The 16,843-nt window shown below is 44.1% G+C and overlaps 1 long non-coding RNA gene across 1 annotated transcript; it reads left to right on the top strand.

The window, feature by feature from the left end:
* Nucleotides 1-46: 46 nt before the first annotated feature.
* LOC310676342 lies at nt 47-2,748 on the top strand. Its single transcript, XR_014510470.1, has 2 exons — nt 47-343; nt 721-2,748. It is a non-coding gene; the product is annotated as an uncharacterized lncRNA (long non-coding RNA).
* Nucleotides 2,749-16,843: the final 14,095 nt, after the last annotated feature.

The raw sequence follows: 16,843 nt of genomic DNA, 5'->3' as shown, positions 1-16,843 counted from the left end.
TTGAGGTAAGGACAATAGAGGAATTTGCAGGAGCAGAGTGGAATGCGTACATTTAAAGTTCATGGCTTCCGCCAAAGAGTCCCAAGAACTGGTTTACCCTTCGCAGAACTACAACTCCCAGCACCCTTAACAAACACTACAGTTCCCATGATTCTTTGGCAATTAGGATGAAAGCAGATGCATAAGAAATCAAAGGTCTTGTGTCCTAGGTCTTAAGAGATTGAATAATTCAACCATAGTGAATATGCTGTACACACTCTTATTTCTGGTGAAAAATACCATAGAAAAAGTAAGATGCATGGGTGAATGTCCTAGATATGAAATGTGTTCATGTGCTCTAAAGGTAAAGGTAAAGGTACCCCTGCCCGTACGGGCCAGTCTTGACAGACTCTAGGGTTGTGCGCCCATCTCACTCAAAGAGGCCGAGGGCCAGCACTGTCCAAAGACACTTCCGGGTCACGTGGCCAGCGTGACATCGCTGCTCTGGCGAGCCAGAGCCGCACACGGAACACTGTTTACCTTCCCGCTAGTAAGCGGTCCCTATTTATCTACTTGCACCCAAGAGTGCTTTCGAACTGCTAGGTTGGCAGGCGCTGGGACCGAACAACGGGAGCGCACCCCGCCGCGGGGATTCGAACCGCCGACCTTTTGATCGGCAAGCCCTAGGCGCTGAGGCTTTAACCCACAGCGCCACCCGCGTCCCTCGTTCATGTGCTTTAGTACTAGCCATAAACTCTGTGCGCATGTGTGTGTGCGCGCACACACAAACACACACACACTGCTTTCACCTTAATCTTGCCATGCCCTTTAGCAGTTAGTTTGAAAGAGGCAAAAGTATTAATGTTGGCATGGTCAATCCAACATTGGTTCTGATCGACTGTTTACCACGGACGGTTGACTAGCACTTTTAACCTCTGAAGTCAATGGGAAACCAAATAAATTGTCTATTCGAATCTGCTCAGTATTATTGCTACTGTTTCTAGTATTTCAGTACTGTACGTATATGATATTTGTAATTCTATTTAAAATGTAGTCTTCATTGTATGATGTATGGGGGTATTTTCCCCTTGATGAGTTTATTTTAATGTGTCTTAGAGCTGTTACACTCAATCCTAAATTCCTCTGTGGAAAGCACCTTGGGCTGATCCCGACATGCAACAAAATCCACGTGTGGGTTTTTAACAAATCGCCTTCCGTGCAGGAATTTGGTCACCTGTGGAACATGCGTTGGTCATATATTATGGATGCAGAGCATAAATGCTCTCTAATCTTTAGACAATTGTGTATTCTAAATATATTATCCTCAGATTTCATTTTATCCAGTACTTTTGAGAATAGGAACCTTCCAGAAATGGTGGTTTTCCATACACTGATTGGGGTTGCCAACTTTATATATATATATATGCAGTGGTACCTCTAGTTGCAGACGTGATCCGTTCTGGGGTGCTGTTTGCACCCCGAAAAGTCCGCAACTAGAGCGGCGCTTCTGCGCATGCGCGGAACACACAGAACGCTTCTGCACGTTCAGTGAAACCTGGAAGTATACACTTCTGGGTTTGCCACGTTCGCAAGCTAAAAAGATGCAACACGAACCTAACGCAACATGTGGTCTGACTGTACTGATTTCTGATGCTGTGCCTTTAAGAGCAGATTATGCTGCAGACACTAGCAAGTGATAATGGTTACTTCCACGCTGCCAAAAACATCACATGTGAATTTCTGCAGATCAAACTGCTAACATCTGACCAGGATGTTGTTGTTGTTCTGATCAGCTGGCCAGCTTCAGGTGGATATGGAAGAGTCGAGCAAGGCAAGCCTAACAGATCTAGCTATAAGCTCTTTTTAAAAATGTAGCCATAAGAAGGAACTACCTCTACTATGCAAATATTTTCTGAAGCAATACAAACGTAAGATAATTAAACAGACAGGAAAAGGTCCGACTGTTTTTAAAGTTCCCCTATTTAGACATCCCAATTGGATACAGAGTTCTTCCCCAACCACTTGGTCTCTTCCTCTCTCTTTGCATCCTTTAACTGAATTGTTTCATGCATTCCATTGCTGCTTGATCCCATGTAAAATATAAACCTGCCAGCTTATGGAAACAACCCTTCATTTATCTGACGAAGTGGACTCTAGCCCACAAAATCTTGATGCCTTAATAAATCGGATAAGTCTTTAAGGTGACACAGAACCATTTGCTGGCTTTGTCGCAACGGATTAACACAAGTAGACCTCTGGAAACTGTGAAGATCCTGTGAATTTCTCTGTGCTGGATCATGGCCTACATGCGTAACACGATAAATGCTGGTCATATAAATAGTGTGGTGTACATTGGGTTGTGGCTCTTAATTAAAAGTACAAGGAAACAATATTTCGGCTCTCCAGTGAATGATGGACACGAAAGAGGTTTACATATACAGTATACCATGTGGTTCTTGGTTCAGAATTGCCCTTCACTGCCATTGAAATGTTTTCCCCTTTTTCTCAGCAAAAAGGGATACATTCACGGAGAGATCTGTACCGCTTTTCCATAGAGTTTTATCTTCCCCTCGCTGCTCATACCAGAGCAGGTGGATTAGGAGAGGTAAATTAGGCTGCTTGTTGCAGCTAATATTCTTTGTTTTAATATAGTTTTATGAACATGTAAAATATTTGTGTATTTTGCTTTTTATGGATACTTAAAAATCAACTGTTACGGTTACTACAATGTAAGCAAACTGAATTATCAATAAAGATATTTGTACATTGTTTCATTAGATAAAGTGTTCTTTCTGTCCTCACCTTTCATTGATTTAGCTGAACTTACCCTTACTTCAGCATCTCAAAAGATAAACTATAGATCTGTTTACAGTCTCTGTTTACAGCTTTTTTTTTTTATTAAATAACTAAAAAACGGGCTTCATGACCCCTGACAAATGTATATGATTGGAAGAGAGTTTTTCATTAAAATGATCACTTGCCATCTCTGGCTGTACTTCAAGCGACTCGTTTAACAATCTTACATTTTTCATAAAAGCACCAATTCATACCATTTGTGGACTAATACACAGGGATGAGCTTTCAGATATGGATGCATGTGGCAACATCACATGCCCCATGTAGGAAAAGGTTTAGCATATATTAGTTTGCAAATTGGGTACATCAGGGTTATGAGTTCGAGCGTAAAATACATTCTTTGCAGGGGGTTCTACTAGATGATCCTTGTGGTCCCTTTCAACTCTATAGTTCTATGATTTGTTTTACTGTGATAAAAAAAACCCTGCTCCTTTTCCTTTATGGGGTATTCCAGAGCCTGTATAGAGTCCTTAAGTGGGTTCCCTGTCAGTAGGAGAAAATAGCAAAGGCCAACCAGAGTATATTGAGAAGCAAAGTGTCTACTAAGCCTGATTTTTATTAAAGGAACTGTTGCAACAGGGTCCCCACTCACCACACGCAGGAGGGAGGAGAACCCTGAACAATGGTGTGCGAACCCTTATATAGTCTTTTGAAATTGCCCACCCTGTAGCCTAAGACCACCAGCCATAAAACATACATACAAAGAGGTGGTCTACAGCAGAAATCCTGTCGGTCAGGATATCTGATAATGGTCATTGATTGCGTTACCTGGGCAGCCTGGCCATTCTTTTGCGATGGTTAATACTTTAGTTCCTGAATCCAGGTCACAGGCTCACCCTATTCATACACAAATGTGCCCTTAAGACAGGATTTGCAAGGAAAAAGACAATGGGAAGGCTTTCCCCATTTGCCTCCCTTACTGCAGAGGAATATTTAAATATATCCTGTATACCTGAAGTAGTGTCTCCACCCCCATCATTCAGCCCGGACACTGAGATCCAGCGCCGAGGGCCTTCTCGGTAGTGGCGCCCACCCTGTGGCACACCCTTCAGATGTGAAGGAAATAAGCAGCTACCCTATCTTTAAAAGACATCTGAAGGCAGCTCTGTTTAAGGAGGTTTTTAATATTTAATGCTGTACTGTTTTTAACACTTGATTGGGAGCCACCCAGAGTGGCTGGGGAGACTCAGCCAGATGGGAAGGGTATAAATATATTATTATTATTATTATTATTATTATTATTAGTCATTGGGAGAGTAAAAATGGCTTCAGGATTGCTCTCCCCTACTATTTAAGACACGTGGTTCATATATTTAGATATGTGTGCATTTTTGAACATTTATTCTGTATCGAAGACCTTAAAATTCTTATAACATTATAAATAAACGAACCCACCCCACTTCTTCTATCATTTCATAATTACTGTAGCACACACCCCAGTGCTCTTCCTATTACCTAAGAGAAACAGCCTTTGCTTTTTGCCTAAACATCCTCTCTGCCTTTAGATGAGCAGGACATTGAAAGAGCCACACCTAGCGGCTGGGTCCAAACATTTAGAAGTTATCAGGACATCCTCAGTGATGCTTTTCCTTCCGCCCAACTCTCCGTTCAGTTGCTACTGCCACGTATACACTGGAGTTTCCTTTGATGGCAGATGGTGCCTTGGAATTACCAGGTTGACGAAAGACCAGTGTATAGTTTACTTAAAAGAGGGGTGGAGAGAATAAAGCTGTAGCGACAACAACATTCAAGCGATACCTTTCCTTTTCGGCACTTTTGGTCTAGTTCTGAATGAACACGTTGGTCTCAGGTTTGGTCCATGCTGGCAACAGGCATTGGGGACGGAAATCGATTCAGCTCAAACCTGTCGAAGTGACAGTCTCTGAAACGAGAACTCGGAACACAGCTCTCCTTAAAAAAATTTACTTTTCCGAATTTTGCAATACAGTCTGAATTTTGCAATACAATGTATATAAAGTGCATCTGCTAGGTAAAAGTTTGCATAAGAGCATGTGTGTGTGTGTGTGTGTGTGTGTGTGTGTGTGTATACACATATATATACACATACACACACACACACATATAAGAAATAACATATGCAAATATATCCTAATCCAGAGAAACTGGATGCAAAAATGTGTAGTGGAAGCTGCGTCGAAAAGTGTTTATTAGGAGAAATGCGCACTAAAATGCTGAAGAGTTTTCATTTTGGGTTTGAGGGTTTGGGAGGGAATCACAAATTACTGTAGAATGTAGAAAACAGAATTTTAAGAGGGGAAAAATTGGAAATTGAAAGAACCAACATTCATAGATCCTAGCATTAGTTTGGCCAGTTCAAGAAAGAGCATACTTTATAGTGTGATCTCCTTGTGTGGAAAAATCAAGACATTTAAGAGGAAATGCTTAATTCCTGACAGAAGAGATTTGAGGTGCAATTATTCTGAAGAGTTTGTCCCTGATGCTTTTATTTGCTGTTTTTATTCTTCTTCTAAATTGCTGCACATTTTATTGCAGTCTTTAAAAAACAAACTTTGGTGCATCACTTAGCACTAGAACCTGTTTTCAGTCGAAGGATTATGCCTCTGAGCACACACAGAATAATCACAAAGAAACTACGATAGCATCTGCGCATCTGGCACTAAGGACAGGCCTACATGGCCTCAGGATATGCTTTCCAGACAGCCTTGAGCTCAGACTCTTCTTCTAGAAATGTAAACATTTACACTGAATGTCATAAACCTAATCTACGTTTAAGAGCCTGTTATTGGGCACTTAAAGTTATTCCAAGTCGGGAAATAATGTTTGAAGAGATGTTGAAAGGGGGCAATTAGGATTACAGCATCATGTTTCTGCTTTTCTAATATTTCCAGGACAGACGTGACCATTAGAGAGGACGCTGCTTATTTTATGCCCTTCAAGAATACCCTAAACACTTCTTAAAATATGTACCATACTGCTGGTTTAATCCTTGTTCCCATTTCCTCAGGAGCTGTAGTTCGGTGGATGAGGATGAGAATTCCTTACCAGAATTCTCAGATACCTTGCAAGTGGTCTGAAATGCAAATATAGTAGACTATGTAGCTGAGCTGTGAATCAAAAGTCCTTGCTTTTAATCTTACCTTTGCTGTGAACTCACTAGCTGGCCTTAGACAAGGAGCTAGTCCTCCTCCTCAATCTCAACCTTCTTCCCACCAGCAATCTTGGATTTACTAATACTGCTGATTTCAACTGCTTAAAGCAGAGGCAATTGTAATAATGTCTTCTCTTTGTTCTGAATATTGCAGAATATACAGAGCGCATCTGATTAAGTAAGTAAGGCAACTCCCATCTCCTAGATAACTGGTCCCTAAAATTATCCAACCTCATTTTTACAGCTGAAGTTGCACAGTATTCTCCGGTATGGTGAGACATTTACTGTATTTATAGTAATTACTTCTAAATTTGCATTTATCAGTCTAAAGAAGTGTTTCCCAAACTTGGGTCTCGAGCTGTTTTTGGACTACAACTCCCATTATACCTAGGTAGCAGCACCAACGGTCAGGGATGATGGGAATTGCAGTCCCAAAACAGCAGGCAACGCAAGTTTGGGAAACACTGGTCTAAAGTAACATATGCAAAATTTATGTAAATCAGTGTTCTTTTTTTGTCCTCTAATTCTGGTGATGCTTTCCCCCTTTTTTGAAATCTGTCAGTGGCCATCCAAATTCAATGGCATAACCACACTTCAGCTGACTTGACTATTCATATAAACAAGTGCCAAACGACTGAGGCTTTGCCTTTCCTGTAATGTGGATTAGCCCAGCAGACGATGTGGAGAATGCTAAATCCCCTTTCCAATGAAACCCCACTAATTTAATTATTCAAGGATCGTAACACAGCATTATTGAGATGCGCTTGGAAAGAGACACGGGTTACCTCCAAAAGTCATCTATGAGGAATTTCTCGCGCAGCTTTCAGCAATGGAACAATCCAGTGAAATAATGTAATAAATTGATTGCATGTCACATAAAACCCAAAACTCATTCAGGTTTAAATAATTTCATTAGCTATGCTTTGAGGGAATAATGCAAATGTACTGCTGAAGGAAAATTAGAAGTGGGGGCTGGGGAGATACTGGAGCAATTAACACAAGAACTTGGAGCAGATCTCTTCTAGTAGTGTGTTCCCATTACTGCCTCAGAGTGAGGTGAAGTTGTTCCCCTACCATCCAAATTTTATAGCACTTTCCCCCACCCCCACCCCACCAGTTGCTCACATCAACTGTCACAAAACCAACCAGTCCAGCAAATCACACAGTTTGAAGTTGGAGTTAACTCTTTATTAGCAAAACCACTATCTCCACAGACTTGGTGGAGTGTCAGGACTAATGAGCACAGCAGCTCATTCCCCATAGGTCTTACTCCATGAAATCAGTTGCCACACTGAAGGCTCCTGCCTCCCCACAGCAGACTCCGCTGCCTCCTCCCCAGAGCTTTTTCTAAGCAATCGGAGACTACGCCTGTGTATCTGACTTTGCTCCTCTCGTTTCATGATGTCAGGATCCAGAGTCAGGTGGAGGTCCACAATGGAAAAACCTGGTGTCAGTAAAAGGTAAAGGTACCCCTGCCTGTACGGGCCAGTCTTTCCAGACTATAGGGTTGTGCGCTCATCTCACTCTATAGGCCGGGAGCCAGCGCTGTCTGCAGACACTTCCGGGTCACGTGGCCAGCGTGACAAGCTGCATCTGGAGAGCCAGCGCAGCACACGGAACGCCGTTTACCTTCCCGCTAGTAAGCGGACCCTATTTATCTACTTGCACCCGGGGGTGCTTTCGAACTGCTTGGTTGGCAGGCGCTGGGACCGAAAGACGGGAGCGCACCCCGCCGCGGGGATTTGAACCGCCGACCATGCAATCGGCAAGTCCTAGGCGCTGAGGTTTTACCCACAGCGCCACCCGCGTCCCACTGGTGTCAGTAAAGTTAACTCTTTATTCAAAGAAACCAAAACAGTGCAGGCCTAGTGATTCCAGCAACTCTTCCCAGTAGGTCTTGACCCCAATGAGGCAGCTGTGAGGGCAGAAGGTCCTCTCCTCTTCAGGGTTCTTTCCAAGCAGGCAGAGACTGCGCCTGCACACAACAAATCTCTCCTCTGCTCTTTTCATTTCACTGAGTGTTCTGGGAGACCACAGGGAAAGGAGCTGGCCACAACAGGAGGGGGAGACTCCCTGGACTCTTCAGCAGCCAGCCTCATCTCTGTCTCCTGGCCCTCCTCATCTCCAGCCTCTGAATCAGGACTGCTCTCTGCCCCAGCATCTTCCTGCTCACTAAACTCTGTTGTCTCTTCAGCTTCTGACACTGCCTCTTCCCCATCTTCTCCCTCTGACCACTCATCGTTGTCCCACCACCATTCCCTGGGCTCTGAGCCTTCTTCCTTTGTGGTTCCCCAAATGGTTCCTCCCACTGTTCCATTGTGTCCAACCAGTCGATGACAACAGCACAGCTTACTCACGGTCAAGATTCCTTTCTGTTTGTGCACACACCAGGGGCTGCTGACAGGTGGCGATGTCTTTACCCCATGTGAAAGTGTTCATACCTTGGCTAGAGGTGAATTAGGAATGGCTTAAGGGTGTGAAACTGCTTAGAGAAGCTGCTTAGAAAAGCAACGCATCAACCAGTAGGGATTTGCAAGTACAGGACACATATGCATTTGGATAACGTTTTGTGAACACAAATTAAAAACCCATCACTGGAAATGCAGCGGGTGCACAGTAAGCATGAGGATATTATTACTATTATTAATAATACCCCATCCATCTGGCTGGGTTTCCTTAGCCACTCTGGGTGGCTCCCAGCAAATAATAATAATAATACAGTGGTACCTCGGGTTACAAACACTTTGGGTTACAGACCCCGCTAACCCGGATGTAGTACCTTGGGTTAAGAACTTTACCTCAGGATGAGAACAGAAATTGAGCGCCGGTGGCAGCGGGAGGCCCCATTAGCTAAAGTGGTACCTCAAGTTAAGAATGGTTTCAGGTTAAGAATGGACCTCTGGAACGAATTGAGTTTATAACCAGAGGTACCACTGTAATAATTATAAACTGATAAAACATCAAACATTAAAAACTTCCCTAAGCAGGGCTGCCTTCAGATATCTTCTAAAAATCAGATAGTTTATTTCCTTTGACATCTGATGGGAGGGCACTCCATAGGGTGGCCGCCACTACCAAGAAGGCCCTCTGCCTGGTTCCCTGTAGCTTCACTTCTCACAGTGAGCGAACCACCAGAAGGCCCTCGGAGCTAGACCTCAGTGTCTGGGATGAACGATGGGAGTGGAGACGCTCCTTCAGGGCCGAGGCCGTTTAGGTTAGGTTGCCCACAGGCCTCATACAAGGAGGTTTTTCATAGGTCACAACAGAGCCCTGTTTCCCACCTTCACAGCATGTGTGCACAAGGAGATAGTAGAGATTAGCACACCTGCACACCCTTTCCACATCCCTATATAGCCCTTCCTTTGGGATCAGGTGAGAGGGAGAGCTGGAGATTGATTGATTTATTCAAAATATTCATAGCCCTTCATCTGCACACAGCAAACCGTGGGGAAGCATGCACAGGGTATGGGAAGTGTGCACAGACTTCCTGGTTTCTGAAAAGGCCCATCACACTGCATGTGTGTACCCCAAGTAGTGGGAGAGGGGAAATCAGCCTCCAACGAGCCCTACTGTAATCACTCCATGCTGAGGTGCTACTTGTACGCTTGCACAGGTCCAGTGGCGTAGCATGGGGGGTGCAGGGGGGGCCGGCCGCACCGGGCGCAACATCTGGGGGGGCGCACTCGCACTCGCAGCTCTCTGCCCCTACCTGGCTCACTCACTCTCTCTCACTGCAGTGCTGGCTGTGCGAATCTGATCCGAGCTGCCGGGTCGCCGCCCACTGTGGAGGGGAGGGTGCAGGTGTGCGGTGCGATGCGATGCGGAGAGAGAGCGAGGGACTATCTGGGGGAGGGACAGTGCAGCGGGGGGGGCGCGCAAATTACTTGCCTTGCCCCGGGTGCTGACAACCCACGCTACGCCACTGCACAGGTCACATGCCAAGTTAATGCTGGTCCCAGTAAAAAATATTCACTCAGGTTCTTCCAACTTGACCGTGAATCTAACTTTCAAGAACAAAAGGGGCCCTGGCTCCACACAGGAGGAGCCTCACGGTGTCATACTTGTAATGCTACACAGATGTACATTCATCATTCAACAAGTGCTGACAAACACTATGCATTGCTATGTTTCCTGTTTGTACACGGCATGGCAAGTTTTTCCGCCAAGCACAAAATATTAATTAATTTTAACACTTGGTCGTCTTCTTAAAAAAATGTTTTTTTGGCACTATGAAAAAGCACAGCAGCAGCACCGTTGAAAAGCTTCCCTCGCTCACAAAGCAAGGTACGCGCATTGAGATTTTTGGAGAAATGCTTCGTACGTTGTCATTACAATGCTTCCTTTTGTGCAATGCCCATAAATCTCTGAAAGTCACTGGAAAGTCATCCAAGAAAAGACTTCCTCTCCGTCTCGTGGTCGCTTAGCACGGGGCTCCCTCACTAATTGAGTATGCATTAAGGAAAGAATGGCTCCTTTCAAGAAGCGTCCCTCCAAGCTTTTTGACAAAAGAACACTGGAGCCTTTTCTGTTGTTAGCTCTTCACACATTATTAACCAAGGGTTAATAAAGGGAAAGGGTCCCCATAAGCCCTTGCCATCTCTCTCCTCCTCACCCACTCCACGCACGCACACACTCAATTCATTCAGAGATTTGTCAAGATCAGATGACAGGGCAGATGAATCAAAATGCTGGAGCCAGATACAAGAGAGCCTTTCCAAGTTTGGAGAGCAGTTAATTCCGGGAAGGATAAATGCAAACTGTTCCTCACAATAAACCAACTCGTGCTATCCTACCAAGATGGATCCTCAGGATTTGTTGCAGTGAACCTCCCTGTGACTGGCAAAGATATAACGGGAGAAAGCGCCCCCAGAATTCTGTTTTGTTGGAGCAACAATGAAACCCTCTTAGGTAAAGTTTTCCTCAAGCAAGATCAAAGTGAAATGGAAGAAGAGTCCATGAAACCATCTCAATTAAAGGCTTCAAGAAAATGCCTGGGAAACAGAACTGGGTTGTCCAAAAGGCAAAACGAAGCACATGTTTAGGGCAAACTAGGGACACGAGAAAAGAGATTCTGACTTTGATCTTCTTTTTAAAAAAAAAGCATTGAAGGACTCATCATGGGGGAAATCAAAACTTAGTAAGACTTTCCTACAGCCCACAACACACTCTTCCCACATTCTTTGTTCTTTTTTATTACCGTATTTTTCGCTCTATAAGACGCACCTAGTTTTTGGAGGAGGAAAACAAGGGGGGGGAAATCTGAATATCAGAAGCCAGAACAGCAAGAGGAATCGCTGCGCGGTGAAAGCAGTAATCCCTCTTGCTGTTCTGGCTTCTGGGATAGCTACGCAGCCTACATTCGCTCCATAAGACGCACACACATTTCCCCTTACTTTTTAGGAGGGAAAAAGTGAGTCTTATAGAGCAAAAAATACGGTATTAATCCCCACGTCAACCAGAGGGCATCCTACTAAAGTGGAGAAAAGCAAATCATATCCTGTCATTCGACATAATAAATCTTTCCTTTGTTTTATTGTTGTATTTTAAATTTGAATTTTACATTTTGCTATTGTTTTTATTTTGAACTACATATAGGGGGCACTGTAGTCTTTTCAGTGCTTAGGAGCTCTAAAGGTCTTATTGCATCCCTCTCAACTGCCACAATTAAATGGGGACATCCCGAAAGATCCCAAAAATGCGAGAGATCGAGAAGCCCCAAAACACACATTTGGGGACAAAATACACAAGATCGTGACCTCGCATGAGATCACGGAGCTCTGTGATCTTGCACAGATCATGGGACTCACGCAAGAGTGTGGCTAGGGAGCCATGCATCTCGGTTTTCAGTTTCAACACGTTGGAGCGTGTGATGTCTGGAAACATACAAAACTGATGCCAAACCTCTCTACCACTGCATGGTGGCTGGTGAGATGCGGAGGCCTTGTTCACATTTACCACCCTCTTTTGGATTGTGAATTAATCACCTCATGCGGAATCCAGTCTTCAACCTCCTCCATCTCTGTCTCTTCCCTTGGACTGGGGGGGGGGGGAGATGCTACTGCAGGCCAGCATAAAAACTCTGCCAAAGAACTGCATTAGAACCTTTTAATAAACCAGTTAAGTCTGCTAGAGCAGAGGAGCCTGAATTCAAAATAATAATAATAATAATAATAATAATAATAATAATAATAATAATAATTTATTTATACCCCACCCATCTGGCTGGGTTTCCCCTGCACTCTGGGCAGCTCCCAACAGAACAAAAAGCACAATAAAACATAAAACATTAAAAACTTCCCTAAACAGGGCTACCTTCAGATGTCTTCTAAAAGTCAGATAGTTGTTTATTTCCTTGACATCTGATGAGAGGGCGTTCCACAGGGCGGGTGCCACTACCGAGAAGGCCCTCTGCTCAATGAGGATTCAACAGTCAACTCCAATTTTCCAATGCAGCAGCCATACGGGCAAGGCCAATTGCACAACTTCCTCTCTTTCCTTGCAGGTTAAAAAAAGAAGAAGCAAGAAATGCGTACAGTGCCTTTTCTGATGCTGTAAATAAATACTATGAGTGACTTTTATTGGTTGAAGGAGGACCACAGGCATAGGGAAGGAGCATGTGGCTTGCGTCCCCTGCTGTGCAAATGTGCAGCGGTAAATGATGACAAATTTAACAATTGCAAATGAAAATTCTAATTGTGCAGGGAGTTAATACCGGAAACGTGCTGAATTTGGCAAACCAAGGACAAACGTCTTGTTAGTGTTTAATTAGTGTGATCGGTGGATCCCTAGTTCCCCCACAGGCCTCATCCACGAGTTCTGAATTTCAGAGGTGATCTGAATATCTACATTGCTGCTACCTTTACTTCTGTTTCCCCCATATAACTTAATTACAATATCTCAGGGTGAAAACTTTGACTCTGCTAGAAGTTTAAGTACCCACATGGGAATTAATTGTGTGGCTAAAACAGAAAGCTCACGGACAAGCTGCATCTGAGCAGCCGGACACTGCGCACAAAGATTCATCTTCTTACCGTATTTTTCCGTGTATAACACGACCCCGTGTATAAGGCGACCCCTCTTTTTGGGAGCCCTCAACAGTTGTTGAGCTTCTTCCGTACGTTTGCTGAGCTGTTGAGCAGCTTTTCGACAATCCCCCGCTCTGGCTGACGGAACTGTTGCCATAATACACCGTATAATGGCACTCACCAACTCTTCCTAAGCCGGGAAGGGCAGGTAAGCAGCCTCCTCTCCGATATTTCCCTGCTACCACTGCAGCACCAGCCCTCGCTTACTTAGCATATTAACCCGTGTATAAGATGACCCTCAATTTATCACAGAAAAAAATTCCGGAAAAAAGGTCGTCTTCTACATGGGAAAATACGGTATATGTTTTTAAGGCATTAAAATTATTTTTTCTTGCAGATACTGCAAGCATATCTTCCAGGCACTTCTTCAGTACTAACCTTGTTGAAGTGAAGGGGATCATTTGGATCGATGCGAAAACCTGAACTACGCGGGAAGGGATGTAGCTCAGTGATCGAGCCTCAGTTTTGGAAGCGGAAGATCCCAGATTCAATCCCTGGCGTTTTCATATAGGACTGGTATCAGAGGGGTATATCGGATTCCTCCTGTCGCCCTTGGGAATGCACCTTGTACAGTCTCCCAGGCCCAACCTCTATAAATTACTCATAGACAAGCTGGAAGAACATTTAAAGGACAAGGTAAAGGGGTAAAGGGACCCCTGACCATTAGGTCCAGTCGTGACCGACTCTGGGGTTGCGGCGCTCATCTCGCTTTATTGGCCGAGGGAGCCGGCGTACAGCTTCCGGGTCATGTGGCCAGCATGACTAAGCCGCTTCTGGCAAACCAGAGGAACACACGGAAACGCCGCTTACCTTCCTGCCGGAGTGGTACCTATTTATCTACTTGCACTTTGACGTATTTTCAAACTGCTAGGTTGGCAGGAGTTAAAGGACAAAGGAAGCTGCTTATCATGGCACTGACTGGCAAGGTATGTCCTGAGTAAGGAATCAACTCTTTGTTGTCAGATTTTTCTGTGCTGTGTTCGAAAAACAGGGCAATATTAAGAACCAACAAACACATGCGCAGCCGAACAAGAATACAATCTAACCAGCAGCAATACGGTGTCAACAGCAGTGAGAACAACACAAACTCAACTAAGCGTCATCGTACTCAGAGGGTAAAACCCTGCTTAACCAGTAATATCTTAATAACTCATACAGCCAAAAAAAGTTCTTAGACCCTGCAGATCTCAATAAGTAATGAACTGCATAATATGGAGCTGAAACACGGAACGTTATTATCAAGGACAATCTAGTCCTACAGAGGCAACACACTCTCTGACATTGAATGACTAGCAAGTCACAGATACCACTGCCACCCACATGTCAAATGCTTTATGACATTCAATTAGCATTTAATATCCCTGTGTACGTTTTGCTTGAGGCAGCAGCCCCCTTTTAAAATTTATTCAACCAAATCTGTACAGCGTTCAGCTGTAAATAAAACCTCTCAGTGTGATTTACACTTTACCCTGCTTACAGTACAGAATCAATCTGCTTGCAGATTCCCCACAGGCACTAAACTGGCCAGTATGAGAACAGGATACCTAGCTAGATGCCCGGCTGGGATGATGCAATCGGCTGCTATGTTCTTACATCCTTCTAGGCATTGACTCTGGGCTGACTTGTTCAGTTCAGGCAAAGATGTGTTTTAGCCATGCATTCCTTCACACACCCCAGTAAAGTAAATGGACAACAAACATTACTTGCAATGGGTGACTGTACTGCTAAACATAAATCCGAAAACACTCTATTCATGTTTTAGGGCCGTGCATTATTTTGCAATAAAACAACAAAATTTTATAACCCTTTGAAAAGCACTAAGATTTCCTTCGCAGAAATTGGAACATTTCAGGATTCGCATACGGTTCTTTAGGCATTCAGAATTGTTTTTGCCGGTTTCTCTTTGCGGTTCTTATTTTTGTGGCACGAGAGCTACATTTCAGAACGATTAGAGAAGTTCCGATTAGGGCAGAACAGCTCCATCTCCACCGGTGACTCAAAGTAAAAGCCGAAACGGCACTCAGAATACATCTTGAATAAATGTTCAAAAACCATATCCTCGGGGTAATTTCCTGTTTGACTAGCGAAGGTATTTTGTTAGCATCTGATAAAGCTGTTTGAACTCTGGAAGCATAATACTGGGAAAGCGTGTCTGATGAACTCTTTGGACATACTGTTTGAAGCACTGGGAGAAATCCACTTTACTAGCTGAGCAGTTCCTGCGCTCTGAAAAATTCCCTTTCCCGCTGTGTTCTTCCAGCCTGTTAGTGCCACATACAAGGTGCAAGGATAAGACAGACTCAATAGCACAAACTTATGCATGTCCACTCTGAAGGGTGTTCAGCTGAATTTATTCCCACGTAACTGTTCATAGGATTACAGCCTTAAACTGGTTTCAGTGTCAAGGGAAGCGTAGAAATTGCATTTCAGTTAAGAGGGACTACCAGGAACCCCTAATTGTTCCCAGTATCCCCATCAGACTGAAGTTCTCAGAGTTTGTGGTAGAAGCCATGTTGGCAGTTATACAAAACTAGTCGGATGGATCCAGTGCTAACCTATGCATGCCAACTCAGAAGTAAGTCCTGTTGAGGTCAGTGGAACTTATTCCCAGGTTGTTGTGTACACACAGGATTGCAGCCTCGGCCAGCGGAACTTTTTCTGTTGAACGGTTGAAAAGTTAGTCATGCCAAAGAAAATGCACCAATGAAATCAATGTGAGCTGAGTTCAGCTGACTAAATCCAAACCCATGAATTGCAGCAGCAGAGCTCGACGGAGCTGCCAACCTGGTACAACCCCCACTATGAATGGCAGCCAGGGCAGGAGGTAGGGAGAAAAACATGAGACTCTAAATCTCAGGGTTGTGTGGTTCAAGCCCCATGTTGAGCAAAAGATTCCTGCAGCTATTAAGAGGTCAAACCAATCAAATTTTAATAAAAGAATGGGGTTGTGTGAATGAATATACGATAAAACACTGCTCCGGTACAGAAATATTGATATGTAAAGAACAAAGTTTGTAAGGGGGAAAGGTTACAAATGCAAGTAAAATTAGAATATTTGTCAAATACAATATAACACCACAACTGTAAAGATAAGTTATAGAATTAAGGCCAAGCGACGATGGAAGGAAGTCAGATTTTAACTCACATTTTGAGTTATGTCGAACCAATGGTGGGGGGGGGGGGTGAAGTGGGAGGATGTTTTGTGTTACTAACATGTACATATGTGTAAACCTTTTTTTCTTTCTGTTATTTTGTAGAGATAAAACCTTTAATAAAAATTAAATTAAAAAAAAGATTTCTGCATTGTAGGGGGCACAGGAGCCAACTCCTAGTGGACGTGGTGGGCTTCATCCCCCACAATAAAATATTTGAGGGGGATGGGCCCCCCAAAATTGATGGGCATTCCCATTCAAATGGTGTGTGTGCACTGCATCATGTGATCAGTTATGCAGGGCGGGGTTTACCTGGGCCCCCACAATAGTTTATTCAAGTTGGCACCCCTGGTAAGGAGTTGGACCAACTCTACAATTTATGTCAGCAGCAGGGTCCATACAGAATCTAGTAGACGCTTGTGCCCGCTAATCTCTCCCCCTCCCCACAAATGGTTTCTACCTGTGGGGTAGCAATTGGGGCACTGCTCACCAATGGTGTTGGCCCAGCAGTGAGAAGCCCCCTAATGGTGGGAGATGGCAGAGCTGGGCAGAGAGATACAATGGATTCGGGGCTTGGATTGCCACTGAGGTGTATACTCAGTTGATGTACAAGGCTGCAGTGAATTCCATTGCCCCAGAAC

The sequence above is a fragment of the Podarcis tiliguerta genome (assembly GCF_965153285.1).
Source record: "Podarcis tiliguerta genome assembly, chromosome: 4".
Lineage (NCBI taxonomy): Eukaryota > Metazoa > Chordata > Lepidosauria > Squamata > Lacertidae > Podarcis > Podarcis tiliguerta.
This window is presented reverse-complemented; position numbering and strand designations above follow the sequence as displayed.